At 41.7% G+C, this 20,087-nt stretch overlaps 1 pseudogene; it reads left to right on the forward strand.

Moving 5' to 3' along the window:
* The first annotated feature begins 10,218 nt into the window (after nucleotides 1-10,218).
* LOC121848960 lies at nucleotides 10,219-10,382 on the forward strand (annotated as a pseudogene).
* The last annotated feature ends 9,705 nt before the right edge of the window (nucleotides 10,383-20,087 follow it).

Genomic DNA, 20,087 nt, shown 5'->3' on the forward strand with positions numbered 1-20,087 from the left:
CACAACTGGCACCATCTTCCATCATCTCCGGAACATCGCCAGACTACGGCACTACCTCACCCCTCACGCTGCTGAAACTCTGGTCCATGCCTTTATCATCTCAAGGCTGGACTACGGGAACTTTCTCCTCATTGGCCTTCCCGGCACCTCCCTCCACAAGCTGCAGGTCATTCAGAACTCTGCAGCTCGTGTACTGTCCCGCACCAGGCTTCAGGACCACATCACTCCCACCCTCGCTCGCCTCCACTGGCTCCCCATCCCCCAGAGGATTGAATTCAAGATCCTCATCCTCACCTACAAGGCCATTCACGGCCTTGCTCCCTCCTACCTCTCCGACCTACTATCCCCCTTATCTACCTGCCCGTACCCTCCGTTCCTCTGGCTCCGGTCTGCTCTACATCCCCCGCCCCAACCACCCTACCATCGGTGGTCGGGCCTTCAACCTCTCAGCCCCTAGGCTCTGGAACTCTATCCCCCAGTGCCTTCGCCGCCTCCTCCCTTTCCTCCTTCAAGGCCGGTCTCAAGACCTTTCTCTTTGACCGTGCCTTCAGCTCCCCTCTCAACTCTCTACCCCCTCCTCGCCCCCTCCCTTCCCTCCCCTCATTCTGACCATTTGCCCCCCCTCGCTCCCTCCCTTCCCTCCCCTCACCATTTCCCCCCTCCTCGCTCCTTCCCTCCCCTCACCCTGACCATTTCCCCCCAATGCTCGGGTCCTGACCCAACTGTCCAGCGCTTTGGGACGTCCTCCCGACGTGAAAGGCGCTCTATAAATGGAAACTTGTTGTTGTTGATTTAGAGGAGATGAATTGATATCACGGATGCAGTTTTCTAAACAATTTGTAAATTTGTTTGTTAATCTTTTTGTTTGTGAGAGATGTGAGTGATGGGAAATGGACATAAATCATCAGTGTCGATACAAAGTGTCAGCATCAATCCAGAAAAGGCCAATTCTATATACAGAGGAAAGTGGGGTTTAAACTTATATAGTCTAGGTTGACACTCCAATGCACTGCTAGGGGTATTGCATTGTCAGAGGTGGTATCCTTTGGATGAGACGTTAAAACCAAGGTCCCATCTATTTATTCATGTGAACCTTAACAATCACGTGGCACTATTTGAAAAGAGAAGGTAAGTTTACAGTGGTGTCCTGGCCAACAAAACCCCAGATACAATTATTCACGCACTTTATGGCTGATTTGCTGCCTTGTTTGACCATAAAGGACAGAGTTATTACACAGCAATGTGAAACGCTTTGAGACATCCTCCATGCAGGAAGCCAAGGCAGCCATTTTGCCTTTATCTTCGATGACAACAAAATTGTTCAGAACCTTCAAATGATCAGGAACTCACCCACTGAACTGTTTTTGTTCAATTACCTCTGAATTTTAGGGAATATTTATACAGGACAACCCTGCGCCCTCAGGAGATGGAGTGAATGAATGGATTCTACCTCAACCACTACATCAAGCAACACAGTCCTCATCCTAACAAATCCCCCAAATAAAATCAGCCACTCCACGGCTGTTTGCAAGACATTGTTCTTTACAAATTGGCTGCCACATTCCCCCACAAAATACATAGTCACTACACTTTACGTATATCCTGTGAAACTCTTTGGGACATCCTCCTGATGAGAAAGGTGCTATATCAAATATAAGGATATTATTAACTCTCTCTGTAAAAAATACTTCCGCCTAATCAATCCCTTTATTCCCTTGCTAATTATCTAGTAACTGACTCACCAACCAATGAAAATACAGTCACTTCTCCACATCTGTTGTATCAAAACTCCTCATAATGTTAAAGACCTCTATAAATCTCTGCTCAATCTTTTTTGTTCCAGTGAAAATAGTGCTAAGCCAAAACTGTGAAGCACCTTGGGAAGTCCTCTTGCCGTGAAAGGTCCTATATCAATGCAAAATAGTATTGTACCTTATTGTAAATAAATCTCCAGTCTCTGCTCACAGATAATTCCAGATGTTCAATGAATGCTATATTTGATTGATTAGATAGCTCTTGGAAGCAGCTAGTTGGATTGCAATGTTTTTTTATGTTGCTGTACATTTATATGTTTCAATTGCTCCAGTGGTTGAGCTATAATCAGCATAAGTGAGATGTACCAAATAGCCTCCTTCACATTGTCATTTCTAGGGTTCTAGTAATTTACTGACAGTGGCATGTCAGATGCTAGAGAATAGTCAGTGTTATAGCTGAGGGAGTGTCCTTCATTTCTCAAAGATAAAATACTGCGCAGCTTTAAAATGAATGTTTGTTAAATGTTTGATGGTGGTATTTCATCAGTCCAGTGAGGTCATTTATACCCTTAGCAGTGAACCATGGGAATTTTAATTCTTTCAGTCCAACGCAGAGGAAACTACTATATTGCTGAAAAAAATCTGGGATTAAATGCCAAATGATGCAAACATATTTCTGTAGCCCAATGACCTTAAATCTTCACTCTATTTGCTGTTGCTATATAAGGGTTAACATCGACAGCTAAAAATTAATTTGTTAATTTTGATCAATTTTCCTTATACAGTACCTTTACACAGTGGCACTAGATTTATATCACAGTCGGCAGGGAATAATCTCACGTGGCACAGGAAAGTCCCCCGGCCTGGCTCTCTCCCTCCATCACAGAAAATATACCTGAAAACATGATCTGGGTTTGGTATTGTTTTTTAATCAAATATATCACTGGGAGGGTGGAGCTATGCATTGGAGCACTGAGATGGATGCCATGGAGAGGTGGGTGGTCAGTGGTGCTCATATCCTCCAAGAAGCTATTTGTATACAGTTGCACATGTGCTGGTGCATATGACCCACATCATACTTAAATTTACTTACCAGTGTCATTCTATCAGCAGCCAAGTGTAGAGGGGATATGATTTGTTCAGTAAATAGATGAATTGGAATCCAAGCACATTGTGATGCCTAGCGCACTTGTTTCTGGTTCTGTCCCTGATCTATAATAATAATAATCCTTGCATTTGATATCGCGCCTTATTATGTCTTCAAGACGTCTCAAAGCGTTTCAAGGAATATCCTGTAAAGTGAATTGACTGTATATTTGTGATCTACTTGTTAAATTGGCATACACACCACTCCTGGCATTTACACAGGGTCCAACTACACTTTGAATCCTCTGAGCAGGAATGTGGAGGGAGTCTGAGGAATGTTTGCTGGCACTGTTGCTGAGCCCCCCGTTGGAACTCCATCCCATATTCCCTTCACCTCGCTCCGTCCCTTGCCTACTTCAAGGCATGTCTCGAGACCCTCCTCTTCGACCGCACCTACCCTCCCAGCCCTCCAACCTCCCTGATCCCAACCCTCTCCACCCACTCGGGTCCAAATCCCTGGCTGTCCAACGCCTTGGGATGTTTTCCCGACATGAAAGGTGCTATGCAACTGTAATTTTGTATTATATTGTACATTGAAGCCAGTAGAGCACTATTTACAGTATTGGATTGGCAATAAGAGGATCTCACTGGAGTACAATTGGACTACGCTACGCTTCCAATTTTGCATCGGGTTCATTTGGCACGAAAATATTGGTTTAACAAACACTTAACCCTCCTTGTCACTACAAGCAGATACTCTGCCTTTGCACACACCAGCCTCAGATTAATCCTTTTAAATCTTTATTGAGGATTTAGCTCAGTGATTAAAAATAATAATCCTTGCATGTTCACAGACTTTTCTGTAAAGTGCAGAAATTGTGTATTTGTAGAGAAACAAAATTTGCTCACAGCACTGACTGATAAACATATATGAATTGAATGACTAGAGTAACTCCTGGGTTGCAAGAGGGACTGGTCTGTCAAAGGACACTCCACAATGTTTGCATACAACAACAACAACAAGATTATATTTGTATGGCATCTTTCACATCGGGAGGACGTCCCAAGGCGCTTGAACGTCCTCCCGACGTGAAAGGCGCTATACATATGTGTTTTACAGTAAATAAGTTTTGCCTGGAGAATGGAGAACATCACTACCTCTTGCAATGCTTTGGTGTATGATAGTATGTCACTGTTCTTAAATCCAGACAATAGATTTGAATTGTGGTCAGAGCTAATTGGGGCGAGGGAGGCGGGGTATGTGAAGCAATACAAGTAAGTGTACTTCACATGTTCATTTACATGTACTTAAACAACAACAAATATCTACCACAGTTCAGTGTGAAACTTTGCAGTGTTTCTCTTTCACCAAATTGGTAGACTGGTTTACTTTCCTGTAACCAGGGTGAAAACACCAGATATCAGCAGCAACATAGTATGGAGAGGGAAGCTGTCAATCATGCTCAGCTCGAACATGCGGTATAACTGCTCTACCCCCGCCAATAACAAGCAGCTCAAACAGGGCAAGTAATAACAAAGGGCAACATTATTCAACAACCTTCTGGATTGAGAGCTGGGACGGGTCTTCTCTTGATGATATTTTTTGTGAGACTCGCCCAATCCAGCATTTTCACCCACGTTACACACCACTTTAGCAGATTTTAAGCAGCAACACTGTTGTGCACAGTTGGCTGCTGAGTTTGGCCTGCAAAACATATAGTCAATTCACTTTACAGTATATTCTGCGAAGCGTTTTGGGACGGCTCGAAGACATGATTAGGCGCTATATGAAATGCAAGGATTATTATTATAATAACGCTCATGCTCCTTTTTGTCCTACCATTTTATCAACAAATGCACAAAAAGATTAAAGTCCACCTGCCTACACTATGCGAATATGAGTATTGAGATCACATGCCCAAATAACGGTGTCTGTCACTCATTTTTTATTTACTAATCAAAAGTCCAATTTAGCCACATCTGGAGTCTCATTTCGCCACATGTGGCTTTTGACTAATGTATTGGGACCACCCTGATTTAGAAAATAGTTTCCGTATAATTATAGACACAAAAGCACTGCTCAGATAAACAAAATGCTCATCAGGTTTTAAACCTCCAGGTTTAAACCTTTCAGCTCAGTTCAGTGTGTCTCAGTGAGTTCAGTTTTATTTATGCCGTGTCAGACAGACACGCAGAGCTGTTAACAATGCTCTCTGCTCCATCTCTAATTCAGAATGAGTTGGCCAATTGATATGAATAATCCGCCTGCTTTTACAGCTGATTCGCTCACCACTTGGCAATCAGTTTGCTGAGGTCACTGTTAACCCATTTTATTTTTAGCCCAGTACTGCCGCTTTCAGCAGGTTATTTTATCCCATTCCTGATCTGCCCTGTTTGTTATAAAACAAGCTCTGTTCTTGCTGATCATTAGGAGTCGCACTCTCACTTCTTGTCTGGTGCCTGTTGTCAGGAAAGGAGGTGAATGGGGTCCACAAGACAGCGAGTATGTAAACTGTTTATAAAATCTCCATGTAGAGAATGTAGTTCAAGGGCTTTGCATCCCAAAATATGTTTGGTTTCACTTTCTCCCACTCTCCCCCATGTTTTCGCATAACATAGTTTGAACTTAAACTCAGCAGCAGCCTACATTTAAGGATGGGTGATACATCCATTAGATGTCAGCCTGGCTTAGTTGGAAACACTCCTACCTCTGAGTCAGAAGGCTATGGGTTCAATTGAGCCCAACCTTGGGACTTTGAGCTCACCGTCTAGTCTGACACTCCAGTGCAGTGCTGGGGAACTCTGCATTGTTGGAGGTGTCATCCTTCAGTTGAGACATTAACTGGGGTTGCGTCTCCCTGTTGAAGTCGATGATCCCATGGCACTATTCAAAAAGAAAAGTAAGTTTCTCCTATTGTCCTGGCTCAAAATCCCCCAGATAAAATTGATCATTCACTTCATGGCAGTTTATGGTGCATTTGCTGCGTGTAAATTGGCTGCTGCGTTTGCCTACAAATGCACGGTCACTACATTTTATAGTGATGTCTTTGAGACATTTTAATGAGGTGATATCACTATATCACTATACAAATGTAATCTTGTTGTATATCAAATGCAAAGATTATTATTATCCAGTCACTTGGGACATCCTCCCAATGTGAAAGGCGCTATGTAAATGTAAATTTGTATTGTTTTATAATATGAAATTATTATTATATTAACTTCCAATTTATCTGTCATGAAATTAAGCGCTCAGTGTGTAGCTGAATCTGAATTTAAAAAATTATTTTCAAGTACAAATTGGACTTTCTGGATCCCTACTTTGATCTTTGTGAGAGGATTATGTTTTGATCAACCGGAGTACAGCGGAGCTGTCTGGCTCAGGAATTGATCTCACAAGACCGCCACAGAGGATTGACTTGATTCTGATATTCCGATGCCAATCATATCATCTCGTGGCCAGCTCAGCTCATTCTCCCACCTCCTCCCCCTTCCCCAGCCAGGTAGATAGTCCACTTGGTGGTCTGAACAGACCTAAATGGCTGTGGGAGGAGGAGGAGTCTTAGACCATTGCTCCATTGGAAATTGTAGCATTCTGAATGTCCCGATCAATCCATCTCCTAAATGGCAGTGAAGACATCAGTTAATCGCTGTAACGTGAACTAACTAGACTTTAATTCACACAGAGCACAGCTGCTTGCACTGCACTGTTACGATGCAGGTTCACCAGCAAATCCCGGAGAATCCAGTACAGGAAACTGCTGTCTGCCTTCTCATACTGGTCATTGCCTTTACAGTCAGCTCAAATACACTACTTAGAATGGAACAATGGGGATTTCTTCTAAATAAATTTGCATAAACTTCTTATGGGAATACTACCTATTCTTACAGGACTGGAAATTAACAGGAAGTATTTCTTACAGGAATTAATATCATCACGTCAATTAGTAGAATTTTTTTTAAATTCCTGTAAGTTCCCAGCAACTTAATAACTCTTTGTCTGGATATATGTTCTGGGCACAGTGGTAATTACATTGAGCATGCAAATACGTTAGTGCAGAATAGACGCTTCTGCCATTTTATGGTTTTTAGCATTGTGTCTTCAATCCATCTTATCTTCAACATTGCTAAACAAAGCGGGAAAGTGGAGATAGAGAAGCATAGGAGTAGAAAGTCTTGGTCTGATATCCCAATTGCTGATAAGTGTTCTGCCTCTTTACTGCAATACATAGAGATGTACTTGTGCTGCAATGGATGCTACGGTATTTACCAAATTCTGAAAAAGCTTTTAACACTCAGGTAAATCCTATATAAACCCAGGTTTAGTCAATAACTGCTGCTGAGGCATCCTCTTCTACATACATGATGTGCTGCCTTTATAATGTAGGAAACTTTGACATTCCTACCTGCAACATAATGATTTGGAGCAGGAACACTGATTCAGATATTTCCCATTTCAAACAGTTGAAAGTAAGAAATATGTTTTAATGTTGTTAAAGAGTCAGTCATCCATTGGACCGCATAAAAACTTTTGTAGAACTATTTTTGAGCTCAGATACAATGAATCTTCACCGTCGGCACTTATTCTGCTGTGGACAAGCTGAGGGAGGTTTATCAGTGACTGTCTTGTATGTAGCATTAACTGGTTCAGTTCCAACAGTATGCCCCATGGGTTGCCTAATGTTTTGGCCTCTATGTAAAGCTATATTCAGGCCTCCTACTTATTCCTCGTCATCTCTACTTCACCATCGTTGGCTGTGCTTTCAGCCACTACGCTCTGAAACTCTGGAACTCCTGCATCAACAACAACAGGACCGGGGCATGTGGACCAGACCAGAGTTCACTGAGCGGAGAGAGTGGATAGGCAAGCATGGGGTTAGCAGGTCACAGAGTGAAAGGCGCTACACAAGTGTAATTTTGTATTTTGTATTTGTAAGGAAGAGCAAGGCTGTATAGGGTTTTGCAAGCGAGGACAAGGATTTTGAATTTGATCCTCTGGGGGATGGGGAGCCACTGGAGCTGGGCAAGGATGGGGATGATAGCGCCACAGAGCTTGGTGTGGGAAAGGACACGAGCTGCAGAGTTATGAAATAATCTACAGCCTGTGGAGGGAAGACCGATAAGCAGGGAGTTACAGTAATCGAGCCTCCTCCTAATCAATCCCTTCACCTTGCCCCCTCCTTCCCAGTCTTCAGATCACACCTTAAGACCATTCTCTTCGACCATATTACCTCCCCTTTCTCCCCAGTTCGGCATAAACTCCGCCACCTACCACTGTTAGGAGCTCTGAGACACTATCCCGCAGTGAAGAGCCCTTCAGTATATAAAGGCAAGTGACATGTTATGTTTCTCCCCCTTTGCCAACCTTTTCCAGGGGATAGAATCCAATCCCCCACCCCCCACCCCTCCCCCCCACCCCTGCAAACGTACCATGGGGAAAGATTGCCCAATCCACAGCTCTTCTCTGTGACTTCTTAATAGCTGGAGGTGGCTAAGAATGAAATGGGATTGACAAAGGGGTATGCTGGGAAAGGAAGATCTCAGAGACACAAATGAAAATAATAAGTGACTTGAACTTCAAGAACTAGAAAACTATTACAGATAAAATAGCCATTGTGCTGTAAAATCAAGATACGACTGGATACTATTGAGATAGTTACTGTGAGATATAAAATACTGCAACAAAATATTGTATGCTAGTGTTTCTTTGCAACATCTCCAAGGCCAGGCCATAATAATGATACAACAGTATCAACCCACTACCCGCTGCCTCCGCACAACTGGCTCTGGCCACAAAATACATGTCCCTCGTGCCCTCTGTTCCACCAACAGTGGCCGCACTTTCAGCCCCTAAACCCCAAAACTCTGGAACACTCTTGTTCTATCACTCCATCTTGCCTCTTCCCTATCTTCAGATCTCGCCTACAGGCCTTCCTCTTCGACCGTGCTAACGGTCACCTGCCCCCGGCTCGCCATCAGGATTCGCCATTGTCAAGTGCTCTGGGACGTTACCCTGTGTGTGTTGCGCTATATAAATGCAAGTTGTTTTTGTTGTAGCAGTTCTGTTGCCTTGAATAATTTGTCTAACATTTGAACCTTGATTCACACCAAATGTATTAGTTTTGTCAATGTCCAAAATCTTACAGTGATCCATGCACTAAGATCATGTCACTTTGTCTGTCCGCGGACTCCCAAATTATCCACTTGCGAAGCTCTAGGAGGACCTGCAGAAGAGGAGACGTCTGAATCAGAATTTACACATGTTAAATTTTACTCATGTCAGATTTTACTCAGGTACTTGATGACTTTGGAAACTGACAAAATGAAGCATATTAAAGCAGGAACTAGGATCAGGACTTTCAAACACTGTTTACATAAGCAAATCTTGTTTCATTCTTTCAGGATTATTAGACTGTATAAATTCCTAGTACTGTATGTCTCCCTTGTGGGGAACTGATAATGTTCAAACACTACATGATCAAGCCAACATAATGGACAGATGGGACCTCAGTTTAACATCTTATCTGAATGAATGATCAGCAATGCTGCACACCCCCGGCATTGTTTGGGAGTGTCATCCTAGATGGTGTGTTAAAGTCACAAGGTGGGGCTTGAACCCACAACTATCTGACTCTGAGAAGAGACTGCAGCTAACTGCACCTGCTCCACCTCTCTTCCCAAGGCAGTACAGAGAGCGACGGGAAGAAAAGAAGGGCTGGACTTCTGTGGCAGCATGAAGAGCGACTTCAAAAGAGGTGGAGTGGGAGGGAAAGGTGTCATACATAATCCTAAAGGCCACCGAGGTGCTGAAGCAGGAAAATGTATGTTTCTAACTAGCTTCTGATTGTATCCTAATTGCTCACCAGCAATACGTTAACCCTATTGGCATATAGAACATTTTCAGCATTACTGTTTGGGCAGTGGGGAAGATATTTGCTGCCAGCAAACTGTCTGAAATGTCTCAGCATCCATACATTGAGTTATTAGCCCCTTATGTCCTTTAAAGATTCCTCCATTTGAAATGTAGGCTGATAAGAGATCAAGCATTGCACACTAAAACACTGTTCTTTTTTGTTACTTCTTAATAAGCTGTCAACCATGATAAACAACACTTAAAGTTCTTTAAATGCCTCCACATACAACATATACCGCTTCTCCTCTTTACTTAATCTTCGTGGATCTGTTCTTGCTTGGTTCGATTCCTATCTCGCTCACCGTCTCCACTTTGTTGCCTCTAACGGTTTCTCCTCTAAAACTGTCACGTCTGGCATGCCCCAGGGCTCTGTCCTTGGCCCTCTCCTCTTTAATATCTACATGCTCCCCCTTAGTGACATCATCGTGTAATCTTGTTGTTGGTGTTGTTGTAATTTATCATTTTAACCCTACTCAGCCTTTTGGCTAAGTTCAAGTGTAGTATCTGTTCTTATCAATTACTTTTTGGGCTAGGTGCCTGCCAGAAAGATCCCCTTTTGAGATTTATTTGTGTATTACACAGCCACAACCAAATCTCCACATCTGCATTATGGAGAGGATTGAGCTCCTGGTAGAAACTATGCCTTTAGGCCACTGTTGCTGAGATCAGTATTGCAACACTTTTGCCCTCACAAAGAGGAAGCGGAGATACTGGAATACAGAACTCGCTTGAGCACTTGGTCATTAGGCTCAGGTCAGGTTTGCCCTACCAGAGAGATGATCTGGTCACCTGACTTGCTCAGAAGGTTGTGAAGACAGGTATCAGGTCCATATTGTCCTTTGATAATTTGGGGCCTAGAGGGTTTTGGGGGGAAAAGGGTTGTTGCGGTGAAAATCCTCATTTCCTTGAGGAATGAGTTTTGGTCTAATTCTGCTTACAATGGGGCTTAATCTTGCTCACCAAACAAAATTATCATTTCATGTATTCTCAGTTACCAACTGGAGCTCGGTTTACAATGGATAGACAATTAGGAACAATATTGACTTTTTTTCCAGAGCATACAAATTTTGAACAATTCAATCTTAATTCTGAAGCCATTTTCTTTAGATTAATTTAAGAATTACAGAATAACACCTTCAAAATTAAGACTGAATTGAAGAATTGTTCAAATTTTGCATGCTCTTAAACGCCAAGAAACAAACCTAAGTGTAGATCCAGGAGAAATTTCTCTCTTGAGATTCCTTGATCGAGGGTGTAAGAAAGTAAATGCAATAAACAATTGCTGTGCAAATGATCTTGTGTAAACATTGTTGACTTGTGACTAGTGAAATACCAAATTTGGGTTGATAACATCCTTTTTCAAACTTTAGTTGAACAAATGTTTGGGATCGTAATGCTTTCCAAACAAATCGCAAAACATCTACAACATTCCAACTATTCTTTGATATCTTTTCCGCCCAAAATTGCATTGCCAATACATAGAGGTGAAAGGCAGTGTACCACCTATTCTCAACCCACATTTATAATTCGAGTTCAGTAAAAGGCCTTCTCAGAATATCAGGGCCAGGAAATGTTGCAGTGGCTTCTTCAATTACCCATTGTTCTTCAACAATTGGCAAATGAATCTAATTACCTTTGCTTTACTTTGGCACTCACTGTATTGTTCTGAAGTTATAATTCGAACCATAATTTAACCATTTGTCATCTGCAGTTTTTTTAAAAAAGTTAGTGTCCAATTTTTTTTCTAATTTCCTCCCGATTTGTATATGTCCACTGCCCTGGTCTCCAGCCTTCTCTCACTGGAGTGTAGATCAACAGGCACTGGTTGCTCTTCAGTATCTCACCCAAGTTGTCATTGTTAATGTATGAATCTTACCAGAGAGGGTCAGCAGGGCAATTGAATGTAGCAGGCATCACAGAAGAGCCAGACCTCTCCCCATTCAGCTGCCACACACACACACACACACACACACGCTAGGTAAAGGGTTCTAAAAGGACAAGAACCATGTCTAGTTTATCCTCCCTGTCCTCGCAAAGGTCACGGCCAATTTAGCCACACCATGCAGCCCTGACTGAGACCAGATAATCAGCATGGACTGGGATTTGAACCAGTAAGCTCTGATCCATGCAAGTTCTATCTACTATACCATTAGTCTGTGACTCAGTGCCTTCATGTATTCTACAATGTTTACTATATGCTGTTTTGTACTCTATGCGATCTCTCCCAGTGTCCTGACTAATAATCCCTCAAATAAAATTGTTTCATGGCTGCTCATGGGACATTGGTGTGCGCAAATTGGCTGCCATGATCAACCACAAAATACAGTCACTCCAAGTTACAGTAAATCCTGTGAAGCACTTTGAGATGTCCTCCCTACATAACATATAGGGATTATTATTTTTATGCTGAATACCTTGCCATTTTGGTTCAATTGGATCCATTTTCTCTATCAGACACAAAGGATGGTTTAGATTAACTAATGGTTAGAAATACAACTAATTTCTAGTAATAGGCAGGAATTGACCTGTAGAAAAATAATGTGGTGGTTCTGCCCCAGTCCAGTCACAACTTAAGATGTAAATAATATCTCATTATAGCTCCTATTGAAAGTGTGTAATGACTTATCTTTACGCCAAGCGAAGAATATTTTTGCAAAGACTTCTGCCTTCTTTGGACAATGATCCCACCAAAAAAAGAATTTATTTTAGACTTTTGTCTCTCCAACCCCCATTTCCTATTTTTGGGGGAGACAGATGCTTGATTATCTTTCAGGACAATTTCTGCTGCCATCCTTCTGTCACTTATCAATGTGACAGCTGAAGTGCTGTGTATTGCACTAGGTTGTTGCCATGAATGAGGCATTAATGCTCCTCTGTGCTGCAGAATTCATCTCTCACTAACAATAATAATTCTTGAATTTGCTATGGCATTTTTTATGTCAAGAGGGTGTCTCAAAGTGCTTCACAAGATATACTATGAAGTGCTGTGTCTGTGTATTTGTAGGCAAGCAGAGCCCATTGGTACAAAGCAATATCCCACAAACTTCTATGAAGTGAATGACCAATTTTATTAGGGGGATTGTTGTCCAGGAGATCAGAAGCAACTCTTGCAAGCTTGGTTTAATGTATTTTCTGAAGGATGGGTTATCCAACAGTGCAACACCCCCCAACACTGCATTGAAGTGTTAGCTTAGATTATGTGAATTCAAAGTTCCAATGTGGAGGCTTGAACACACAGTCCTTTGACTCAGAGGCAAGAGGGCTACCAACTGAGCCAGACAAGCAAACTTCATGACTGTGGTATCACTATGACCAAGGAGATCACTGGTAACGCAGGAGAATAATCACCAGTAAAGCAACAGCTCACACCATCTCAACCTCCAACCAGAGTCCTAACCAACATCTAAGGATGTGGCACACCCAGTGCAGGAAACAGATGCTGGCACATCTTTTAGAATCCAAAGGCATCAAAGTTCACATGCAGAGGAACAAAGCAGTACAACAGGACTTCCTTCTTTCTACTTTCAGGAAAATAATTCCTCTGCCATTAAAAACTAACAAACTCTTATGGAGTAAAGAATGCATGTCTTGCACCCTACTTTGTGCACACTGATGACATTGCTGTGTACAAAATGGCTTCCAGATTTCCCCACAAATATAAAGTCATCACACTTGATATCAATTACTTGTGAAGTGATATGAAACATTTCAATGTTACAGTTGAAAATTGCCAGGCATAACTTTCATGACTGGTCTACGTAGTTCTAAAAAGAACTTACAGAAAGCCAGCTTCAAAATGAAGACTATATTTAAGAGTTTGCTCAATTCCACATACCATCAAATACTAAGAAAATAGAGTAAATTGATTTCTGGTGTAACTTGTACTTCTTTAAGCCCTGCTGTAGCAACTGGGCTTTGATTTTGGCAGCATGCATCAGAAGATTTCGATTCAGCTAGAGTGTTCTGGCTTAATTTGCAAGAGAATTGTCTGCAACCGTACCTGTTGCTGTGAAGGTAACACAGAACTGTACTCCCTTTCTCTCCGGCTGACACACTTTTAATGTTTTGCCAGCATTGGCCAGTTGTCATGTGTATAGGTAGCCAGTAGATTACAGCTTCATTGATAAGCCAACTGCTTTTCTTACAAAACAGCAGTGTTATTGTGATTGGATAATGAATTGGCGATATCATAAGCAAAAATAACTAGTTATCATGGGATCATGGCTATTTATTATTAGTGATCTGGACTAGAGTAGTGTAATTACAATGTTTATCTATGGGCAATACCACGTTATGTGAGAACACAACAGTAAAATGTGTGGTGTTTCTTAACCTGTTCTTTGCGTTAACTAGCACAAGGCATTAAGAAACACAGCAATATTTACTCCACAGTATCTTATAATGAGACGGATAAAATAAGAGTTACACAATATTTGATATTCTAAAGTCTAAGTTAATGCAAGCAAATGTGATAGCAAAATGAAGAACATATTATTCAAATAAATGGAGCAGTAAAGAGGTTGTTTCATTGTGCTAGTTACTAAATATTGGAAGTATCACACCAGTGGAATAAAATTAGTCATTCACTTCATGGCTGTTTGTGGGATGTATCTGTGTACACAAATATACAATCATAACAGTAAATTCTTGTGAAGCTCTTTGAGATGTTTTGATAAAATGATAAGACATTGCATCAAATGCAAGGATTAGAGAACAGATTAGAGAATAGCAATAGAGAACAAAGAGAATGTTAGGGTGTGATCTTTTAAGATCTATACAACACAAGCTCAAAGAAAATACACTGATCATCTATCAAATGGAATATGCATAGACTACTTGAGGTTTGATCCACATACAGTACTTATGAAAAGACATATAACAGTACTTATTAAAAGTGGAGTTTAACATGCCTAATTGGTTAAATCTAATGAAAATTTGCTACTTGTTTGCATGGTATTGCGCTGCACTTAAATCAGAGCATGCACATTACATATATTAGGTGTTTCAAAAGAGTTAACAAATAATTAAAATACACAAGTTTGAAATCGGGGTTAAAAAAAGGTATTAGAAAAACATGAGCTTATTAGGCTTGTTAAGTATTTGATGACTTTGGCTTGGAATGAATGCATACCACTATATGCTGCTTTTCACAGTAAACAAAAGTAGGGCTGTTTTCAAAGATTTAAATGTGGGCCAGGAGTCACCTTTGAATGTGGAGCCAGGATCCTGCATCCAATATAGCTCTTTGTAAGATTAATAAATAACCATATACAGTGCATTCCATTTAATTGCATATTGGATAATTACATACTCCATTTAATTGCATAGTAATTTCTAAGACTGAAAATTTGCTACTTGTTTGCATGGTATTGCGCTGCACTTAAATGTATATCAGATAATTGCATAATTTACTTAATTTCATGAAAGATAGTCAGTCAATTTTATTTCATTTGTATCAGAAAAATTAATTTGGATAATTGCATTGTTTGAGAAGTTAATCTTGTGTGGTATATATATGGTGGAGAGGTAGCGTGGAAAGTAGCAGTAGAAGCAGTGCTGAGAATTATGAGAAAGTAGCACCACTAATGAACATCGAGTAACTGCATACTCTGTATAATTGCTCACTGTAGTGAGTTGAACAAAATACCTAGACTCTATACAGACTCTTGAGCTGGAGTAAACAACCTAGAAGAGTTGATATGGTCGGCGTTCAGGTGAGAATAAGGCACTGGCGGAAGCTGAAAAGAATAACCTCAGTTTTGGCAAAATTTTGTTGGAGCAAGGCTCATCCAGGACTTGATGTTTGACAGACAGCCTGTCCAGACAGCAGCAGGATTCCTGGAATCAAGGGTGGAGACAGAAAGGTAGAGTTCAGTATCATTACAAACATGCTTCGAGGTCATCAAGGAGGAGAATGTAGATGAGGAATAGGATAGGACTGGGGATACAACCCTGAGGAACATTTCACATACTGGTGTGGGGCAGGAGGAGGAGCAATTAAATGAGACACATGGAGATGGTGAGACACGTAAGAATGAAAACAGGAATGATACAGAGAGGTGTATGATTAAGACCTGCCCTCCAGCCTTTGCGATCCCAACCCCCAACTTTCGTCCAAAACCCTGATTGTCCTCACGACGTGAAAGGTGCTATACAAATATAATTTTATTGTTGTTGTTAACAACAACAACTTGGACTTACATATTGCATTTCATCTAGTAATATCCTTTCAAAGAGCTTCACAGTCACCAAACAGAGCGCCCTCAGAGCTACAATTGTCAGACAAACCTTGGAAATTAAACTTTCCTTCTTGACATCAAATTTATAATGGGTGGAAAGGGGACATATTTACATATGTAAATTGTATTGCATGGGACTGGTTCTGCTCTGCTTACCACTGAAACTAAGTTATACTGCCACAAGTGTTGCTGATAGAAACTGTTTAGCAGATACTGAAAGCCGAAATGCACTGAGGGTCATTTACAAATGCAGCCAACTTTATGAACAAATGTTAAACACAATTATTACATATTTCCAATAGTTTAATGTAGACATATGACAGCTACAATTAAGGATATGTTATGCATGACATTTGTGGTGAAAAACAGCATGACCAATTGTAATATGATTAGAATACCTGTAGCTCAATGGTTAGAGCACTCGCCTCATAAGCAAGAGACATGGGTTCAATTCCCGGCAGAGTGAAATGTTGGGCAAGTTTCCTTAGTCCACATGCCTCTGTTTACCTAACCGTAAGTAGGAACCCTGTTTTCAGTCAATTGGTGGATCGCTTTTCTGGGGGTAATAATTCCTTAAAAAAAAATAATTCAGTCACTCAATCCATGATTATTTGGGGACACAGCTGTGTGCAATTGGCTGCCATATTTCACCCATAAAATATACAGCCAATTTACTTTACAGTACATTCCGTGAAGCACTTTGAGACGTCTCGAAGATGGAGAGGTGCTACATCAAATGCAAGGATTATTATTATTATTAATGCAACTGCATATGGAGCTGGGTTTACTTTTAAGGGAGAACCCGTGAGGTTAGACAGGCCAGAAAGTTACATGTCAGAATTAGCTGTGCTGAATAGGGAATCAGGAACAACTGTTAAGTGCCTCTGGATTAGGGAGGAGAAATCAGGCAGGCTTTCCATTCCTTGCTGCTATCCAGAGCCATTACTAGTAGACATTTGTGTATGGACACTGGGAGAGGATGCAATTGAACTCAATGAACCAATGCGTGACGTTGGCATTTGATTCGATCCTCAGCAAGCCTTCCTTCCGCACATTCAGTACTTCACTGGGGCTGCTTTTCTTCAACATCACCTCACTGCCAGTCTCTGTTCCTATCACACGGACAAATTCCACCAAAATCCTCACTCATGCCTTTGTCATCTCCTGACTTGACTTCTCAAACACTCTCCTCACTGATCTCCCTAGTTCCACCATCCACAAATTCCAGCTGAAACAGTACTCTTCCTTATCCACATTAAACTCTGTACGACCGTCAGCCCAGGAATTGCCAGACTTCACTGACTCCCTGGCCTCCAACACAACAACTTTAAGGTTCTGACTCTCACCTATAAACCCCTTTATGTCCTACATACCACCCCCTAATCTTTTATTTTCTCTTACCACATTCTGTTTGCCTCCCTCCACTCAATTAATTGATTTTAACTCAAATGTTTGACCCTATAATTCTGAACTGGAAGTTAACTAAACAATGGAAATATTTTCAAGTTGTCAATTGAGAGTGTTTGCAAGGCCTGAGGGTTACTTGGGCTGAAATTCCAATTGGCACTATTGTAGCAATGCATTGGTTATAATGAAGAATTCTTATCATCAGGCCACGTTGCTAAAGGTGCTATCTGTAACTCTGACCAGAATTTCAGCCAAAGTGCCAGCAGCCCATTTTATCTTTAAATTTAAATTTCACGCTTGGGTCCTGATCTCCGACTGTTCAGTACCTGGGGATGTCCTTCCGACATGAAAGGCGCTTTGCAAATGTAATTTTGTTGTTGTTGTTGTTCATAACCCTGGGAACAATAACACTTTGTAGTTATTGCCACTGGTGCTACTCTCCTGAGGTTAGTAAACTCAGCACAGACCAGTGATCAAATCTAGGACATTCCAAGTTTGTGTGGGTCAGCTACACACTGAATGAACCTCTTGGGTCATTACGTATTCTCCTTAAAAATGTTTAGTTTGCAGATCTGATTCCATTTTTTTCCATTAGTCACTGATTTGAAGTAATTTCTTCTAACTTCCCTATTTGATCTAGTTCTGACTATATTATATTGATGGCCACTGGTTTTGGTCTCCCCCACAAGTGGAAACATCTTCGCTATGTCTACCTTATCAAAACCTTTCATCATTTTAAAGACCTTTATCAGGTCACTCCTTACCCTCCTCTTTTCAAGAGAAGAGTCCAAGTATGTTCAGCCTTTCTTGATAGGTATAACCTCTCATTCTTGTGAATCTCTTTTGCACCCTCTCCAGTGTCTCTACGTCCCTTCTATAATGTGGAGACCAGAACTGCACACAATACCCTCGTGTGCTGAGGGTCAGTGGTCAAATTTTTTTTCGCTTCCATAGAACCATATTTTAAAGCAGTGGACTTGTCGTCAACAACTGCTGACTGGGGTCATATGCTGAAACATGACACCTGCTTTTACCAAGATCTTCAAAATGCCAGATTTTGTTTTCCTGTTTGTTTTGGGAGGAAGCACTGTGGTTCGTGTAAGCAAAAGAAACCAAAAGAAATGCACTTGCAGCAACAAAAGGCATTTTACAAAAAATTTCCTCTCACTTTTAAAAAGCTAAGAAGAGATTAGTGCATTAAAAAAAAACACCCTCTTTCCCTAGCCCGCATTTGCTGTGTGCTCCACTAGCTTTGATATGAGCGAGGCAGTCAAGCTTTGACGTACAAGGAAATGCTGGGCTGTTCCTTAACACTGCTAGAATACAGTGCCTGACCCCTCTCACCGAAGCATGCTGCGTCCTTCATTGGTTGCACTTTCGGGTTAGTACTGACATCACCCTGTTGCTGGGGCAAAATGTTGTTTCACGGGAATTTATGTGAAATCGTTGATGCTCGATCGAAAAGATTTGGAAAGCTCTGAGCACATCGTAAGTTGCTCTGCAGTGAGATATTGCTGTCTTTTTATATTACACAATCATATAAAATAACAATCATAATAACAACAACAACAACAACTTGCTTCCCATTGGTGACGTCATCCGCAGACATGGGGTAAATTTCCACATGTATGCGGATGACACACGACTCTACCTCTCTGCCTCCACCCTGAACTCCAGGACTATTGCCGTCCTGACCGACTGCCTGTCCAACATCAAGTTCTGGATGAGGGACAACTTTCTCCAATTCAACATCAGCAAGACTGAGACCCTACTGATTGGCTCACGTCAGCGCCTCTGCACCTCAGGCGCTGGCAGCATCAGCCTCCACAGCTGCACACTCAACCTCACTAAGTCAGTCAGGAACCTGGGTATCTTGTTTGACCCTGAACTGTCCTTTCTCCCCCACATCCGTGCCATGACCGGCACTGCCTACCACCACCTCCGCAATATTGCCAGACTCCGCCACAACCTCACCCCTCAGGCTGCCGAAACCCTCACCCACGCATTTGTCACATGAAAGCTTGATTACGGAAACTCCCTCCTCATCGGCCTTCCCAACTCTTCCCTACACAAGCTGCAGATCATCCAAAAGGCGCTCTATAAATGTAATTTTGTTGTTGTTGTTATAAAGCGCCCTCCACGGAGGGTAGCATCTCAGAGCGCTTAACAGTGGCAGAGCCTAACTCCGAGCTGGGGGGAAGAGGGAGGTGGCCGTGAGCACAGTTGAAGAGGAAAGTTTTCAGATGGGACGTGAAAGAGGAAAGAGAGGGGAGATTATTATCCTGATGCTAATAATAAAGAATATGACAAGTGATATTGTTAGTGCCTGTTACATGTATAGAGTCTCACTCACACAGTTACACAACTTTATCAATGGTAATAATAATAATCCTTGCATTTGATATAGTGCCTTATCATGTTTTCGAGACATCTCAAAGCGCTTCACAGAATATACCGTAAAATGAATTGAGAGGACACGGGCTGCAGAGTTCTGGATGATCTGCAGCCGGTGGAGGGAGGAGTTAGGGAAGCCGACAAGCAATAAGCTTGCACAGTCGAGCCTCTATTTAATGAAAGCATGGATGAGGATTTCGGCAGCCTGCGGTGTGAGACAGTGTCGGAGCCGGGTGACTTTGCGGAGGTGGGGTAAGGCAGAGCAGGTCATGGTGCCAATGTGGGGTAGAAAGG

This window comes from Callorhinchus milii, unplaced genomic scaffold, assembly GCF_018977255.1.
Source record: "Callorhinchus milii isolate IMCB2004 unplaced genomic scaffold, IMCB_Cmil_1.0 Scaffold4, whole genome shotgun sequence".
NCBI lineage: Eukaryota > Metazoa > Chordata > Chondrichthyes > Chimaeriformes > Callorhinchidae > Callorhinchus > Callorhinchus milii.